This window comes from Scylla paramamosain, chromosome 7 (genome assembly GCF_035594125.1).
Source record: "Scylla paramamosain isolate STU-SP2022 chromosome 7, ASM3559412v1, whole genome shotgun sequence".
Taxonomy (NCBI): domain Eukaryota; kingdom Metazoa; phylum Arthropoda; class Malacostraca; order Decapoda; family Portunidae; genus Scylla; species Scylla paramamosain.
Genome location: NC_087157.1, coordinates 30,488,036 through 30,505,280, shown reverse-complemented (window position 1 = coordinate 30,505,280; position 17,245 = coordinate 30,488,036). Strand labels below are relative to the sequence as shown.

General features: G+C 41.5%; 1 protein-coding gene across 1 annotated transcript in view; it reads left to right on the top strand.

Annotated features, from left to right (window-relative positions):
* The window catches only part of LOC135102343 (uncharacterized), a 175,912-nt gene that overhangs the window by 43,898 nt on the left and 114,769 nt on the right, over positions 1 to 17,245 (top strand). The window contains exon 5 of the transcript XR_010269622.1: positions 997 to 1,137. The gene's annotated coding sequence lies outside the window, so the exon portion shown is untranslated. The remainder of the gene's footprint in view (positions 1 to 996; positions 1,138 to 17,245) is intronic.

Sequence of the window (17,245 nt, the reverse complement as noted above, 5' to 3'; positions counted from 1 at the left end):
ATTTACCTCTATACGAAAAATGAGATATACCAACATTATACACGACGATACTCTTCACTATACAATGCTAATTCACGCTAGTCACCATTCAGGACACTCATGGTAAGAAACTCCCACCTTTTCAGTGTTCGAGAGTTTTACTACAATCACTTCACACCGCGAGGAACGTGAATGTCCGTTTTCTTTGCTTCATGAAAATTCAGAGCATTCAACGTAAAAGTCCACCACGCCGCAGCCAGTGTGTTGTCCTGGAGCAGCGTGACGGCAAACCAGGTCACTATTATAGCATTTTACTGGACACGCCTTTGTTATAGACACGAGTGGGGATCCATTACTGTACTTTTCAAGCGATCTTCTGGTACAGGCGAGAGAGAGCTTTTGTCCTCACTGGGAAAAGTTGAGTAGGAGCGGAAGAGAACGAGGAAAAGGAGGAGGAGGAGGGGAAGGAAGAGGGAGAGAGCTGCAGGAGGAGGAGAAGGAGGAGGGGAAGGAAGAGGGAGAGAGCTGCAGGAGGAGGAGAAGGAGGAGGGGAAGGAAGAGGGAGAGAGCTGCAGGAGGAGAAGGAGGAGTAGGTGCTCAAGGGGGACAAGTTTTAATGGCAGAGTCTCATTAGTAGGAACGGAAGGGCAGGAAGGATAAGGAGGGAGGAAAGGAAGGAGAGAGTGAGAAGGCTTGAAGGCGATGGAAAGAAAGGTTGGAAAAAAAAAAAAGTAGGTGGTGGTCTACGTACAGAGAGAGAGAGAGAGAGAGAGAGAGAGAGAGAGAGAGAGAGAGAGAGAGAGAGAGAGAGAGAGAGAGAGAGAGAGAGAGAGAGATTGTATAATATTCTAAAGCGTACGTTTAGTTCTTTGTACATGTACTTTTCAAATATACACGCTTACTCTTTCCTCTTCACCACACACACACACCCACCCACCCACCCACCCACCCACCCACCCACACCACTACTACTGCTACTCTGAAATATAATCTCAGGTTTGTGACTGTGTTTTGCAGCGGGCGGACGAATGGGCGGTTAATTCCCCTCGTTCGGTATTCATGGGGGGACGGGCAGTGAAGCAACTTAACTGCAGCACAGACAACAACGGTGGCCAGGCTGTTTCCGCGGGACCAGAGCGAGCTGACGGGAAGTGAAGTGTAAGTGGTGGTCTTCTCTTTTTTTTGTGTGTTTGTTGATATGTTGAGGTTGTCTGAGATATACTCGTAAGTGTGAAGTAGTTCTCTCTCTCTCTCTCTCTCTCTCTCTCTCTCTCTCTCTCTCTCTCTCTCTCTCTCTCTCTCTCTCTCTCTCTCTCTCTCTCTCTCTCTCTCTCTCTCTCTCTCTCTCTCTCTCGATCATTGATGGAGTTGATTTACTGTTTTTCATTTTTCACCGTGACAGTTTTACTCGACATTGAATCATGTGTTGGTGTGTATTTTATTTTTGGTGCCTCGTGCCTTTATGTTATACTATTTTCACGTTTTCCATTAGCAGCGGATGTGCCTTACAAAGGTCGCTCTTTTGATACTGAGCTGTGTTTCCTGTGTTTGAATGGAACTCTTGTGGATATTTTATTTTTATACCATATGTAGATTTTGGTCTGGTTTATTATCAAATTACTGCTTGATAGAATATATACTGTCATTACAATACTTGGGAATTGTAAATTTTGGCGTATTTAGCTAATGATTCGACTGTAATTCATTTACGTCTGTTTGACTGATGTTTTAATTACTGAAATGATAAATAGCTTGGTAATATATACAATTTTGACATGCAAGGACATTTTTAAAAAGGATTGTAAGTGTTATAAAATCCCGTAGGTCACTTGCAGAACGGTAGGGATGAGTGAAAGGTCTAGGATGCTTAAAGTAAATCCTTGTGGACAAAACTCAAGTACAAGGAAAGAGAAATACAGAACTTGTGTGACAGCCTGACGCCAACTGGCCACTGGAGACTGGACGCGCTGGATACCATAATGTCATCTATCTATCTATCTATCTCTCTATGGAAGGGTGTACGTGTCTCCATCATGCAGATTCCATATTGGCTTTCTTGTTTAGCCTTTTATCGTATAGTGTGTCTTTATTATGGCTTGTCATTTTGGTGTGATTTAGTGAATATAAGTGAAAAAAAGATAAGGAAAAAAGGCTTGTATTATATATTTGATTTAATGCTACGAAGGGTGTTGGTGGCGTTCTGGTTTATTTTGTTGTTGTTGTTGTTGTTGTTATTGTTGTTGTTGATGTTGTTGTTGTTGTTGTTGTTGTTGTTGTTGTTGTTGTTGATGATGATGCTATTGTTATTATTTTTTCTTTTTGTTGTTGTTTAGTTTTAATTTTCATTATCTTTCGTGTCATGGATGTTTTATTAATTGTGTCGCGTGGTGGTGTTCATGGTAACGTGGTTGTGCCGCGTCAAGCCCTTGCCTCGTTAAAGCTGATCCGCCTAATTGTTGTGTTTAATTAAGATTGTTTATGACAGCTTCGTTGCATCAGTGTGGCTGAGAATGATACCTCATTCTATTTATTTATTTACTGTTTGTTTAATTACTTACTAACTATTTCTTTACTGCTATTTTTGTGATAATATTCTGAAATGCAATGAAAGAACACTGACATTTTGAAACGGTTTCGGTTTAATCCATTCAATGCTGCTGACAACCTTTCAAAATCACCTGTTTTTTTTATTATTATTTATTATTTTTTTTTTTAAGTAAACAGGAATATAATTAGTAAATAAGTAAGTGAAAATTATTTTTAACCTCTGCATTATAAAAACTATAATCTTATATATCCTATACATAATCTGTTAGTGATATCCAGAATAAAATTAAACTGAAGCCGTGGTACTGGAGGACTTAAATGTTTAAAATATTACGCCTTTTTAATAAGAATTAATGACAAGAAGGTATTATGATCTGTTAGTAATTAATGACAGGTGCTGTAATGTTTTCTTGATTTCCAGAATTAAACTTTTTTTTTCTTTTGTCTCCCCTCCATTACCTCCGGAAAATTGCCATATTACCACAGGGGATAATTTACCGCCAGTTAGGGAACCACTGGTGTACGCCGTTAGGGTGGAGAAGCATGGCGACCAATTATTGCGGGTGTAGCTATTTATTTATTTCTATTCTGCGTTCAGGTGTGTAGTATGTATGGAAAGTGGAAATATGTAGGCCTGTGTTGAGTAGTGTGGAATGTTTCAACCTCACACGCCGGCAATGGTAACACTAGTAGCATTATGCGCTCTCTCTCTCTCTCTCTCTCTCTCTCTCTCTCTCTCTCTCTCTCTCTCTCTCTCTCTCTCTCTCTCTCTCTCTCTCTCTCTCTCTCTCTCTCTCTCTCGTAATATTTTCCTTCACACTAGTTCCCGGGAAATGCAATCGAGGTTGAAAGTCTTCATGAGCTTGATGATATATTAACATGATTTAATGAATGCCTCAAGCTAATTGAGCTAGCTGCTTAGAGGCGGTGCGTGTAGGCTTACCTCTGTGTCGCTTTTATGTGGTGGTGGTGGTGGTGGTGGTGGTGGTGGTGGTGGTGCTTGTCAGGGTCAGCTTTCTCACTGCGTTGTGCAACACTTTACAACATTGAAAGCAATGCATTGAATTTTTACAAACACCTAAAGGATAGAAAAGGATTAAATGAACATGGTTGTTTATTGTCTTGCCAGTGTAATATTTAGAATTGGCTGTAGATTAAAGAGAAATGTCTCGGAATGATTTGTGTTGAAGGAAAAGTGTGCTATATCGCAGTGAAAGTGTTAGGGTGGTGTTGTGTAGCGATTTAATAGACATGATCGCTGAAGTTACTTATGCCATTGGCCCGTACTCCTAAGCGTTTTGTTCTCTGTGCAGGACTGTTTTCAAAGGCCTCAGAGATGATTAGTCGTGCTCTTATGAGTGTTTTACTATTTATAGTGAAGATTGCTCGTTCAACCTTCCAGATAATTATCCCCTCTTTTTCAGTGACACTCAACTCTTCTACACTGAACATCCTCGATCTGTCCTTTTTCTTCTAATCTAAATTTGAAACTTCACATCTCATCCTTAGCTAAAACAGCTTCTGTGAAGTTAGGTGTTTTGAGTTGTCTCCGACAGTTTTTCTCACCCCCCCTCCTCCTGCTAACTCTGTACTGGGGCCTTATCCGTCCATGTATGGACTTCACATGTCTGGGACGTTCCACTCATACCGCTCTTTTAGACAGGGTGGAATTAAGGTTTTTCGTCTTATCAGTTCCTTTCTTCTAACTGACCACTGTCTTCAGCCTCTCTCTCATCGCTGCAGTGTTGCATGTCTTGGTATCTTGTACCGTTATTTCCATGCTAACTGCTCTTCTGGTCTTGCTAACTGCATGCCTCTCCTCCTCCTGCAGCGTGGCTGCACAATACTTTCTTGTTTCTCTTATCCCTATTCTGTCCACCTCTCTAATGCAAGAGTTAACCAGTATTCTCAGTCATTCATCCCTTTCTCTGGTAAACTGTGGAACTCCCTTCCTGCTTCTGCATTTCCTCCTTCTTATGACTTGGACTCTTTGAAGAGGAAGGTTTCAATTTTTGACCGCCGCTTTTGACTCTTTTTCGGGGAACCGGCATTTTAGGTGGGCCTTTTTATTTATTTTTCTTTTTATTATTATTACTTTTTTGTTGCCCTTGGTCGGTGCCCCTCCTAAAAAAAAAAAAAAAAAAAGAAAAAAATACCAGTAAAATCATGAAAACACCCCTGAAAACCCCACTGACTTCCACTGCAGTCAGTTTAAAGGTATTGGAGTTGTAGCGCCGAAACGTTGAAGAATACGAAGCGAATTGCAAGTTACTGTCCTGTAGTGTGTGAGGGTTCCTGTGGCGGTGGTGGCGGGAGTGCTGTGGCGCTGTGGACGTGGGCGACGCGGCTCAGCGGTGACGTCACGGTAGGTTAGTGATTAGCTGTAGAGGTCAGCGTTCCAATTGGCGGAGGCTTCGCATACTAAAGGTAAAGATGCATTCCAGCCACTGGCGATACAAGAGGGCGCCTAGTGAGTTTTATGTACAATCGTGGCCTTAGATCCAGTAACTTTGTACACTTTCTTTGTTTTGTGTTTTCGCATACTAAAGGTAAAGATGCATTCCAGCCACTGGCGATTACAAGAGGGGCGCCTAGTGAGTTTATGTACAATCGTGGCCTTAGATCCAGTAACTTTGTACACTTTCTTTGTTTTGTGTTTTCTTCAGTTTTTACGTCGCCTGATCAGTTGGGAGTCTAATTGCAAACCCTGACAACTGACTGATTCTTAGCAGATCAGAGAAATTGATATAGTGTTAATAAAAGGCTAAAATACAGTGATGTGAGTGTGTGGTGTGATAGTGAACTCTATATTGAGCGTAATTGTTCAGCCTAACAGGACTATAACAAAGGTGGCACCGCGCACCACGCCTCACGCACCCATGCACTTGGCCTGGCCCTTGCTGGTGAATGAGTGAGATGGGGCATACCACACACACACACACACACACACACACACACACACACACACACACACACACTCACACACACACACACACACACACACACACACACACACACACACACACACACACACACACACACACACACACACTTTCCTGGTACCCGTTTTAACTCACACATATAGACCGTCCTCCCACACACACACACACACACACACACACACACACACACACACACACACACACACACACACACACACACACACACACACACACACACACACACACACACACACACTGATCTCACCCACGGCTGCCGCTTGTAGTCCTGGAAAGTGAGATGAGGTGGGGGGTGGGGGGGAAGCTGTCTCGCATCACGGAATCATTGGAATAAATCTTTCGCTCGGGCCAGTTGCTGTGCATTAGTCTACGGTCCTTACTTTTTGTGAGAGAGAGAGAGAGAGAGAGAGAGAGAGAGAGAGAGAGAGAGAGAGAGAGGAGAGAGAGAGAGAGAGAGAGAGTATTAATATAAGCCGGAGGTGAAGTCATGGAGTGGTGACGAGTGCATGAGAGGGGTTAAGGGAATGGCGTATTTGCAGAAAGGGTTTGGAGGGGAGACACTGGAGGGAAGGGGAGGGAACGGAAGGAAAGGGAAGGGGAGGCTTGGAGGGGAGGAAGCAGAAGGCGGGAATGAAGGGACGGCATCGGAGGGGAAGCATTGGGTGGAGGGACGGGGTTGGCATGCAGTGGAAGGGAATGTGTCAGGATGAGGCTACCAAACACACGTCATGCACACCTCCAGGTACACGTTATTCACATCTTCACTACTCTTTTACTACTTCTATTCCGTCACTATTCCTCCTCCTTCACTACTCCGATACCTAATACACGTTATGCACACCTCCTTCCCTACTCTGCCTCTCGTCTGACACCTTCATCCCTTCTCTTCCATCCTTCCCTGCTGGCTGTACATGCCTTCACCAGCTCTCTCTCTATCATCTGCTGCTCTCGTCTTCATCCACTATCCATACATATCTCACCATACTTACACAATAGATACGTTGCATTCATCCATTCATGCCTTCATTCACCTTTCCTGCTGGCCCTCCTCACTATACTTGATCTTTTATTCCACCTTCCGTTCATCATCCTTGTTTCCTCACCATATCTCCATTCCTTACACGCACTACCTTTCCATTCATCGCCTAAATGTCACCATGCTCCTTTGTCCAAACCCATCCCTGCCTCTCTTCCCTGCCACAACTGCTACTGTCTACATGCACACCCACACATTAACCCGCACACTCATCCACTGCCATTCCCAGACCCTGCCGCAATCACCCCTGCCTACATCCACCCCCATGCCTCCCACAGCCTTCCATCCCAAGGTATAGCAGGTCGGGACGTGACGAGCGCCGCCTCACGATAGAAAGTAATGCGATAGATAATGGCAGCATCGCGGGGACATTCGATACGGCGTCACCGCTAATTGGATGGGGCCGAGCGCTGGGTGGCGGGCGAGCGGCGTAAATGGGGCTTGGGTCATATCCTCTTTACCACTTGTGTTTTTATATTTTAAGCGATCGGAGGCCGCCCCAGCGAGGGGTGAAAATATATGAAAAAGGGAAAGGGAGGTTAAAAATGCCGGCACATCGCTCTGCTGCTGTTGCCTCTCTCTCCGTTCCTCCGCATCTCCCACTCCCATCCCCCCCTTCAAAAAAAAAAAAAAAGAAATGAAGCCAGATGCGCTTTTAATTTCAGTTTTGTAAATGGCGTGATCTCTCTCTCTCTCTCTCTCTCATCTCTCTCTCTCTCTCTCTCTCTCTCTCTCTCTCTCTCTCTCTCTCTCTCTCTCTCTCTCTCTCTCTCTCTCTCTCTCTCTCTCTCTCTCTCTCTCTCTCTCTCTCTCTCTCTCTGTATTGTTACGGGCAAAGTCTGGTAAAGAAGAACTGTTAGCAGATGGAACACAGGGAAGGTGGCAGCGTGAGTTGTAGGCGATGACCACCGGAGTGAAATGAAGGTGGACGCAACAACTGACTCACGGCGGAGGGAACAGAGAAGCAGTTTATTTGAGTGAAGGAATGTGCCGATATAAAGGCTGAAGGGGCGAGAGAGGAAGTAACCGGAGGAAGGAAAAGATGTGAAAGAAGAATCTGCAGGGTTTATGGGTGAAGGAACAGAGATAAGGATGAGAGAGAGAGAGAGAGAGAGAGAGAGGGAGAGAGAGAGAGAGAGGAGAGAGAGAGAGAGATGAGAGAGAGAGAGAGAGAGAGAGGCAGTAACGACCTAGTAGCAGAATACGATATATAAACAAATAGGCAATCAATGAATAAAAAAAAAAAATTATAGGTAAAAAAAAGTAAATAAATAAAAGAACTATAGAAATTGACATACAGATAGTGACAGTGGTTGATGGAGGAGTACATACCGACGCTAATATATTCACGAGGCAGGGAAGACACAGGGTGAGGGCGTGAGGGTGCGGGCTGTGTGTGTTACAGACCATGATGACACTGAACACTGCTGCCTTATGTTGGTTCTCCACTAAATAATGAAGACTGGTGAACCCTAAAGAAGAACTGACCACGTCCTTTTCAACTGTCTCTCCTCCTCCTCTTCCTCTTCCTCTTCCTCTTCCTCCACCCGTGCATTTCTCTTATATTCCGTTTCTCCTCTGTTTCTTTCTTTCTTTGTTCGTGCTTCAGTTCCCTCCTTCATTCGTGTTTTGTATCGGTTCCTCTTTTATTGCATTGTTTCCTCTTCCATTACATCCTGCTTGTGCTTTCACCCCTCGTTCATTACTCCCCTTCTGCTTCCTCATTGTTCTCTTCCCTTTGAGACGCTGTTTCCCTTACTTCCTGTTGTTGTCGTTTTTTATGTACTTTTTTTCCTTGCCAGTTTAATATGTGAATAATTTTTAGGGAGATTTTTTTCTTATTTTTTTCATTTTTCTTTTATCTTTTTAATTTTTGAGGGGAGAGAAGTAATGCCGTATTTCTTTTTATTTATTTTTTTTATCTTTTCTGCTTTGTTTCTTTCCTTTATTTTTATACACAAGTCATTTTTAGTTGGTTATTTTTAAGCTGTATATGCCCTCTTTTTTTTCCCCCTCTTCTCTCTTCATATTTTGAGTAGAAGTTCTGTCAGTTTTAACCCCTTCAGTAACCACGGCAGTTCTTCTATATTCTGGATGGTATTGAGGATTGATGTTCAGTTTAGGAAGGTGTTTTTTTTTTAAAGATGTGAAGTAAAAAAAAAAAAATAATAATAATAATCGGGGGGTTTGCTACACATCCGTTGGAATTTGATGTCTGTCTTTTTTGTTCTCTTCTAAGCAAAAAGCAACAACAACAACAACAACAACAAAAAGGATTATAGGATGTTTTGAAATTGTCTCGTTTTTAAATGGCTTGATGTTTCGTATCTTTGGATCTTATTGCTTTTTTTTTTTTTTAATTATTATTTTTAATTGGCAGGAACGGCATTACGAGTGAGTTTTTTTTTTTTTTTTTTTGGTCCGTTTTCTATTCCCTTAGCCGATCTCCCCCTATACACTGCAAAAAAAGAAAGAAAAACAGTGTAGTGAGCCATAATGATGCTGTTACTGCTGATACACGGTGTTATTTCCATTACTCCCTTCTTCCTATTTCTCCCCTCCTGTTCATTACGATATTTTAATCCGTACTGCTGTTTTTGTTTTTTCTTTGTGATCATTCATCTATTTAATGTATCAAAGTTTTCCGAGGTAGCGAACAGTGGTCTTGTTGCAGCGTGTTTTTTTTTTTTTTTTCATCTGTTGCGTTTATTGTTTCCTCTCGTCTCCCTTTTGCATTCTTTCCACGTTAATGTGTGTTTGTTGTTCTTTTTTTCTTTTTCCTGTTTCCTGACAATGCTGTGCTCAATTAGATCCCGGAGTCGTTTTTTTTTTTTTTTTTTATCTGACTACTTTTGTTCTAGAGAAGACACTTAACTGCTCTCTTCTCTCTCTCTCTCTCTCTCCTCTCTCTCTCTCTCTCTCTCCTCTCATTCTCTCTCTCCTCTCTCTCTCTCTCTCTCTCTCTCTCTCTCTCTCTCTCTCTCTCTCTCTCTCTCTCTCTCTCTCTCTCTCTCTCTCTCTCTCTCTCTCTCTCTCTCACAAACACATACGCACAACCCCACACCCACCCACCCACCCACACACACACACACCCACCCACACACACACACACACACACACACACACACACACACACACACACACACACACACACACACACACACACACACGATGCTTTCAATAAAGGTTCAGAGAGAGAAGGAGAGAGAGGAGAGAGAGAGAGAGAGAGAGAGAGAGGAGAGAGAGAGGAGAGAGAGAGAACAATAAATACAATAATAATAATAATAATAATAATAATAATAATAACAATAATAATAATAATAATAATAATAATGATAATAATAATAATAATAATAACAACAACAACAACAATATGATAAGCTATTTTTGTTACCTGCAATTTACATACTTCGTATAAAAAAAAAAAGAAAAACATGTAGAGTGAGGTTCGCACAGTCCGTTAGGTAATAATAATGATACCCATTGAAATATATATGCACATGTTCATGAATAATAATTGTTGCATATAAACAATAAAAACATTTATGAGAGTGAGGGTGATGACCTTGGGGAGGGGAGAGGGGGAATGAGGTGGGGAGGAAACGAGGCTGGGGGAGAGTAGAGGGTGGCGGGGTAGTGTACTGGTGTGGTGGTGTGAAGGGTGGGATGGAGTCAGATGGTGGGACGTGTGTGTGTGTATGTGTGTGTGTGTGTGTGGAGCATGTGACGTCAGCGATGCAAATGAGGCATTATTACGAGTTGTTAGATTATTACATAGGACGCCAGCACTTATTGAATTTTTGTACAACTCTCCACTTAGTAAATGTTGTTAAAGTTTGGCGGTAAGGGGAGACCATTGCAAACTTAAGACATCAGTAAAAGGGATCGGAAACATGCATCTCTGTTGGCCTTGGAGAAGTGGAGGTGGTTTTGCTGCTGCGTCATACTGTAGGTAATATCATTAATCCTCTGGCTGTTACTGGTAGTATGGCACATATTATTTGAGAGAACCTACGTGATTTTATCGAGCAAAAGTAAGTCTACAGACGCTGAACTGCTTGCACTACTGGGTCATACCATCTGATGACGCTGTTCTCTTGCAAAATGTTTCTCTTAATTTACACCACAATGAAGTTATTGGTCAGTGTTCTTATACGCTTGTCAGTCTTAACCCTATCAGTGTTTTGTTCTGCCGTCGTTAACAACGAGAGTACCGTAAAAGATGAGTTCAAAGACATACAGAAAAACAAGAGATTATAAGCGAGTAATTTTGTCCTTTCTAAGCTAAAAACTAATGAGTATTTACACAAAATAATTGCCCCAAAACGTTGCAGGTGATTATGGGAACAGTCTTCTAGCAGTAAAGGAGCTGAAATATTGTTAATTGCCTTCTTGTACTCGTACCCGCTGACTCTGCGCCTTGAGAAACGACTCCACGTAATTGAAAGCCACCCTTCAGTTCACTCTCCAATCTCTGCTTCTTTCCTTTCGTGAGTAAAAGCTCCATTATTTTTGTTTCCCTGGCGGTGTAGCAGTCATTTGTTCAGGCCCGTCTAACAATCCTGGCGCGGAAAGAACCTTACCTTGCTCTTCATTATTGCTGGGTGTTTCTTGACTCAGCCTGGTGCAAGGCGGGAAAAACTACACCTGATTGAAAAATACGTGATGGTCTCTGGGTGTATTCCATCTCTTCTTTACTGTTTTTGTTTCTTCTCACTTGATAATGTCTGACGCTCTGTTGCTTTTGCTTTCTTAATTTGATTTTATTTTTATGTTATTTCATCAGTTTATTGTATTGCATATTTGTGGCCATTTAGTGTTGGTTCTTTTACAGTGTTCGTGTTTATCAGTCTCTCTCTCTCTCTCTCATCTCATCTCTCTCTCTCTCTCTCTCTCTCTCTCTCTCTCTCTCTCTCTCTCTCCTCTCTCTCTCTCTCTCTCTCTCTCTCTCTCTCTCTCTCCTCTCTCTCTCTCTCTCTCTCTGCATGGGCTTGGCTTCTTTTCTTTTCATTATTGTTACTTTTATAATGGTACTACTACTACTACTACTACAACTACTACTACTACTACTACTACTACTACTACTACTACTACTACTACTACTACTACTACTACTACTGCTACTACTACTACTACTACTACTACTACTACTACCGTTTACATAAGAAGGCTGACCAAGTGTGGGGGGAGGATAGAAGGGAGAGGAATTCGATGGGATCCCCGCTTCATCACCGTTCTGAAAACTGTCTGCAATAAAACAGCCTCAGAGGGGAGACCCAGTTTAGTCCCTGAGATCTCTTGATTCTGCAGATTTTTGCCAACCCCCCCCCACCATATCCTCTCTCGCAGCTTGCAGTGCCTCACATACTGCAGGCGTCATGTCACTTTTTCTATATTCATCTCTCGTTTTGGTTTCGTTGGTTGACAGTCGTGCGGGGAGACGGACAAACAAGCAGTTACTGATGTCCCTATACGCACAAAGGAAATTACAGTCAGAATAGTTGACTATGACTGGATGCTGATTTTCAGAATGAGATGAGAGTGAGTGATAGTTCTATTTTTTCTGTGGTGAATGTGTAAAAAATTGCCTTAAGATCATAAGAACCTAAAGGAATGTGCTGTGAGCTGCCTCTTTATGATGCGTGTAAGTCGATGTACATTCTTGTCCTTAAAATTTGTCTTAATTCTCTTCAGGCTTTTTATTCATTCTGCACTGACGACCTGATGACTGAACCCACTCTTATACTTTCAGGTATTAGGTAGGGAAGATGAGTGATGGATGAAAGGGTAAGAATATGTATTGCGATTGCTTCAGTATTGAGTGATTTGCAGGTACAGAAAGTCTCTCACTTACCTGACGCTCCCTTCCAGATATCGTCATTTGGAATCTTCTCTTTTTAAATTCACTTATTCCTCTCGCAAATTGGTAACATTGTCGGCAATTATTTTTTAATTGGTTTATTGACTGCAAGGAATGACAATTCTGAGAACGGAGATGCAGCGTTTCTTCCATAAGCAAAAATGCCTACTCCTTTTTTATTTTATTTTTTTATGTACAGTCCCCCACCAGTGCTTCAGTCTGCCTCGTTGTTGTGTATAGGTAGGAGTTATTAATCCTTTGGTAATAACTGTGATGCTTGTTTCGTCTCATAGTAACCATAGACTATAGACGACCATAGACCATAGACAGTCTTAATGAGCAAAAACAGAACTACAGGCACTTAAAGATTTCAGCTATTTGATTACTCATTTAATGTCCGTCATATTTCAAAGTTATTACACTGAACTTTGCACCAGAGTATATTATTAAAAAGTTTCGGAGAACCTACAACACTTAAGTATTTAGTAAACTTTAACTTCATATCGAAACTGAGTAGTGACGAGATGACCACGTGTTTTGTCTTTATTATTTATCTTTATAGTAGCAGTATACATTTAGTGTCTGGGTGATGCAGTAAATTTAAGTGATCAACGTTTTGAAAAAGAATGTATGCGCCAGGGAATTTGAGCACAGATCGTGATACGTCTGTTTTACTGACACCAGACTCCTTAGATCTATCCGAATCGCTTCTCTCTCTCTCTCTCTCTCTCTCTCTCTCTCTCTCTCTCTCTCTCTCTCTCTCTCTCTCTCTCTCTCTCTCTCTCTCTCTCTCTCTCTCTCTCTCTCTCTCATTTTATATTGCTCTGAATGTTAAGAAATCTAATGGAGACGAACGTTAATAAAAAACATCATACAAAAAAAAAAGACAATTAAGACGTTATAAAGAAAAATATGTACGACGCTCTTAAATGACTAAATAGTAGAAAAAGGCGAGCCAGGCAATTAAATAAAATGTATGAAAAAAAAAATAGGAGTGATAAAAATTGAGCTAAATGTGAAAATACAAAGACTGTGTTAACAATTCAAGGTAGACAGTGTAAAAATGGTAAAGTTGACCCTGTAAAAAGAAAAATAAGAAAAAAAAAACGTGACAGTAAAAAAGAGTAAATGAGATGAGTGCGAGAATACAAGTAAGGTGCGAGTGTGAAGTGGCAAACGTACAAAATGACAAGTGAGTGTGTGAAAGACTCGGGCAAGGGATTGTAAAGACGAAGCAAGGCAGTGCAGAAATCAAGCAAGAATGTGTGGGAATCAAGCAAGGCATCAAAAAAAAAAAAAAAAGCAACACGTGTTAAAATCAAGCAAGACAATGCAAAAGTCACGTAAGGCAACATAAAGATCAAGCAGGGCAGTGCAAAAAATCAAGCAAGAATGTTAAAAAAATCAAGCATAACTTAAAATGAAAGAAGACTTTAAAAACCAAGCAAGAATGAGTAGAAATTAATTAAGACAACGTTAAATCAAGCATGACTATTAAAATGAAGGAAGACACTGTAAAAATCAAGCAAGAATGAGTAGAAATTAATTAAGAACATAAAATCAAGCATGACTGTTAAAAATGAAACAAGACTGTAAAAATCAAGCAAGAATGTGTAGAAATGAATTAAGACAACATAAAATCAAGCATAACTATTAAAATCAAGTAAGACAGTGTAAAAAAAGAACAAGCAAGAATGTATATAAATCAAGCAAAGCAACAAAAGTCAAGCATTACGTATAAAAATTCAAACACGGCAGTGAAAAGTCGAGCAAGACTGTTAAAATGAAGCAGGACAGTGTAAGAGACAAACAACACGTAAAAAAAAAAAAAGTAAAACTGTAAATATTAAAAAGAAGAAAGTACAAAATAAAAAATAAAGCAAGAATACAAATAGGATCATGTATGTATGAAGACACGCCAGGCAGAGACAAGAGCATGATGAAAGCAAGAGCAACAGTAGCCACGCGTCTTCCTCGACCTGTGAACTACTGACGTGAAATAATTTAGCTATCAAGGGGCGGCACGTGCGGCAGGAACAGGGACGGAGTATACGAATTCGCAATGGAGTTCGGGTGTAATGCATGCGTGGCGTCATCAGGCCGGGAATGTGAAGGCACGCGAATACCGATGCAAGTCAATGAAACCTCCACCAGACGATACCAGTGCAGTATATTCAAGATGGAAGGACGCTAGGTAGGAAAAATGTGAATCATTATGTGCATCACTCAAAGGCGGGGAGTGTGTGTGTGTGTGTGTGTGTGTGTGTGTGTGTGTGTGTGTGTGTGTGTGTGTGTGTGTGTGTGTGTGTGTGTGTGTGTGCTATGGAATTTAACCAAGGATTCATAAAACGAGAGGAAAAAAAAATGGGCGTTCCGTATAGCGTTTCCAAAAAAAGATGATTATATAAAAGATTCCAGAGGGTGTCAGTTCAATTTTTCGTGTCTTGGTACTTGATGGCGTGACTAGAAACACTTACATGATTCAAGCATCGGTGGATATTGCCACATAAAAGCAAGTGATTTATGTGCCGATATGTCAAGAAGTCGATAAAAAGAGGGAGAGAGAGAGAGAGAGAGAGAGAGAGAGAGAGAGAGAGAGAGAGAGAGAGAGAGAGAGAGAGAGAGAGAGAGAGAGAGAGAGGAACAACAGCTTTCTAACACAATAACTATCTTATTACTGTGGTGTTTTCCTGGCATTCAGATCGTTGCAGGAATAGTGTTGGTATAGACATATATACAAAAAAAAAAAAAAAAAGGAACAAGGGATTAATTTAGTCCTTCCTAGGTTTCAAAATGACTTAAGAAACGGTGTTGTGGAAATGATTATCTAAAAAATTGTATGTGATTATAAAAAAAAATGTAACAAAGCCAAGACCAGCACACCAGGAACAGACTCGTAAGGACCAACACGTTTCCCGCGATTTTTTCTTCCTTCATGTTCCTGTATGACAAGTAGAAGGTTAGTATGGCGTGTGATACCTTCACTTACAAACAGCCACCAGTAACCTTCGTGCTGTCCCCAGGAATACTCGGAGACACCAGCAACATTCACGACAGTTTGATGCATGAAGTCACTCCGTACACTCCCAGCCAACAGTAACTTGTGTAACCCAATTCAGCACAACAATATCTTCGGAATGGCTGTGCTGATGTGAATTATACGTCAGTCCTTCCTCTACCGCGGCGTTACTTTGATTTTTTTTTCTATTCGATATCTCGTTTTTTCCTTCTTTCGGGTACCATTAGTGAATTTCAAGTTTATTATATTTTTTCTGAGTAATGGAGGGGTTAAAATTTATTCATTCACCTCTATTGCATCTCTGCTTATTGTACAGGGACTGCCACGTGTAAGCCTGGTCGCTTCCCTTATTTCTTATGTTCTTATGTTCTTATGTACTTGGGCTAATAATACTTAATTTTGTCAAGTTTGGACATCCTTCTTAGTACTGAATGAGTTGAGATCAAAACGTGATCTTGTAAGAAAAGAATGGAATGAATAAATGAATAAATAAATAAATGAAATACTGGGGTGAAGGTCATTCTTTTAAGTGGGTGGTGAGGATGGCACGAGAGAGCGGGGACTCGAACGGGGAGATCACCATGGAGGGAAAAGTAATTCTGATATATACATACATTGACGCATACAATATCACGCCCACCAACCCTTCAACATGACACGCTTATCTTCGCCGGCGACATGTGGCTAACAGAATCTCAGGTTGCTCTTCTCCGCGTCCTTCCGAGTTCCTTCCCCCGTCTCTCTTCCTTTCCTTCTTCCTTCTTTCCTTAGCCTCGCCCTCCCTCCGCCATCTTGTCTTTCTTCCTCTCCTCCGATCCTTCTTCATCTCTACTTCCTGGTTTCTTCCTCTCTCTCTCTCTCTCTCTCTCTCTCTCTCTCTCTCTCTCTCTCTCTCTCTCTCTCTCTCTCTCTCTCTCTCTCTCTCTCTCTCTCTCTCTCTCTCTCTCTCTCTCTCTCTCTCTCTCCTCACATCATTGTTTTCCTGCTTCTGTTTTTGCTTGAATTGCTCACTCCTTTTTTTTCTTCTTCCGTTTCTCTCTCTCTCTCTCTCCTCACATCATTGTTTTCCTGCTTCTGTTTTTGCTTGAATTGCTCACTCATTTTTTTTTCTTCTTCCGTTTCCCTGAATTTTGTATTTTCATTTCCGTCTACCTTCCTATCTGTTTTTCCTGTTATATTTTGTGATTGTTTTGTCTTATTTTCTTTTGTCAATTCCTACCTTTTTCCTATATTACCTCCCTACTCGTTTTTCCCTCCTTTTTTTTTCATTCGTCCTTCCTTCCTTCCTTCCTTCCTTCCTTCCTTCCTTCCTTCCTTCCTTCCTTCCTTCCTTCCTTCCTTCCTTCCTTCCTTCCTTTGATGAAGAAATGCGTGTAACTTTTGAGGAAGAAAGGAAGGATCTTGGAAAGCCGACTGAAGTAACTGCTGAAGAAAAATGCTGTTAATGCGATGATGAAGTAGTAATGGAAGTGCCGGAGGACTCTGAGAAGATGATTGAATGTGAAGGTGAGAAGAACCGTGTGAGAGAAGAAGACAAGGAGGAAAGAGAACTTGCGAGAACACTGAAGGAGAAAGCGGAAATTGATGAGTTCTCGTGTAGGGATACGAATGGAAAATGTCAGCAAAATAACACTCAACAAAGCCTCCTCCAAGAAGCTGACTGGCGTGTGTGTGGTGAGCGCCGAGGCAGGCCACGCTCCGCCTCGCAAAGTGAAGGTTAAAGTTTGTGTCGCAAGGCCCGCCTGTTTCGTGTTGAGACGCCACAGGGAAGCGGCGTCCCACACCTTCACAAAGCGTGGTCCTGTGGCTCTGAATTGCGTCTCAGAAATGTCACGTCAGAACAC